General features: G+C 43.8%; 1 protein-coding gene across 1 annotated transcript in view; it reads right to left on the bottom strand.

The window, feature by feature from the left end:
- Positions 1-1609, bottom strand: part of HSPB8 (heat shock protein family B (small) member 8) — a 14149-nt gene that overhangs the window by 1481 nt on the left and 11059 nt on the right. The gene's annotated exons all lie outside the window — the stretch shown is intronic.

Below are 1609 nucleotides of genomic sequence, written 5' to 3' on the forward strand. Positions count from 1 at the left end.
CTGCTGAGCATAATTGTCAACAGAAATGGAAGCACTACCATCCCTTTATAGGGATACCAGGGATATTTTCATTTGGCATGTGCCTGGTGACAGGACTGGATTTATTTCATTTACTATAAAATGCATTAAAGGTGGAACAGGCACCCTGGCAGTTAAAAGGGGCCAGGTTGTCAACTACAAATGGTAGCATACTCTATGACATGGGGAAGGAGCCTTGATTTTGGTCACACTGTAAATATCTCTTAGCAAGTCATAATCGTTTTGTACCTAAAACTCAACTATAGGTTGGAGCTAAGACAAGTAATAGGTAAATAGGAATATGCCCATTTCACAGATCACTAAACAGAGACTTGGGGGAAACCAAATGCAAAGTTCAATAGGTGAGAATCCAAATCTGGTTCTAGTTATGATGTGGTATTTTTTATGATTTGGGGAGTTGTTTTTGGTAAATGGTGGTATCTGGGATATGGTTTCTTCAACAAACTATTTGAAGTGTAAGGACATGTTAGTGGTCTCATTGGGGTGCCACTAGTGTTAAAAATAATGAAAAGTATGAGCTTCGGAGGACTTTCTATGTGCTAGGTATTCTACCTGAATCATTTCATTTAGGCATTAACAATAATCCTACCAGGCAGATTCTATTGTTATCCCCAACTTACAGATGAGAAAATTGAGGTTCAGAGAGGTGAACTGATTTTTCCAAGGTCACCCAGCTGGTCAGGGGCACATGGGAACAGGAATTAGAATCCTGGCCTCCAAACTTGAGTAGCTGATCATAATTTGTACTGCCTCCCCTGGTATCAGATTTTGGAAAAAGGCCCTGGGGAAGGCCAGGAGGTTTAATTCACCAGATCATTCACTGATCCAGGCTGGCTTTGTCTATCATAAATGCAAAGGTCTTGATGAAAGAACCAAGACCTGAGGTAAGCCCATTCCTGACCACGGGCAGGACCCTTCCAGGAGGGAGTGGGAGTTTTATCTTTGTTTTATTTTGTTTTTCACCATGTACAGCAATCTGTAGCACATGAGCTGCGCCCACCCAGGAGACGCTTTGCCAAATTGGTACCATGGAGATTAACCAGGGTGCTGCTGGGAAGGATGAAAGAGAAACAAGTAACCTGGGTAAGTGCCAAGTCAAGATTCTGAAGCAGAGACAAGGCCAGGTGGGACATCCCTCTCACTGCTGGAGAGGGCTGACTGTTTAACCATGCACATGCCAACCCAACGCAACGTGCCCAGGAGATGTAGGTATGGCAGCTATGGTCCAAAGCACTGGCTTTGCAGGCAAGTGGACCTGCATTCAAATTCTGACTCTTCCTGACTGTGCAACCTTGGGCTGGTGATTTTGCCTCTCGGAACCTATTTATTTCTCTGTAGGTAAAAGAGGGTAACCATATTATCTCCCTCTTGAGTGACTTGTGAATTACATTGTGGTCTTTGGTTTTGCACGCAGGCATCTTGACAGCTGTGAATATTTTAACACAAATTGAGGTATGATTGAGCCACAGAGTATCAGAGCTCAAAGGGATCTTCCCAGTTGTGCGGGACAAAGCTCTCATGTTACACCTGGGGAAACTGAGGCCCAGAGAAAGGAGTAGACTTGTTCTCT

The sequence above is a fragment of the Otolemur garnettii genome, unplaced genomic scaffold (genome assembly GCF_000181295.1).
Source record: "Otolemur garnettii isolate 467f Iridium unplaced genomic scaffold, OtoGar3 scaffold00038, whole genome shotgun sequence".
In the NCBI taxonomy this organism is placed as follows: Eukaryota; Metazoa; Chordata; class Mammalia; order Primates; family Galagidae; genus Otolemur; species Otolemur garnettii.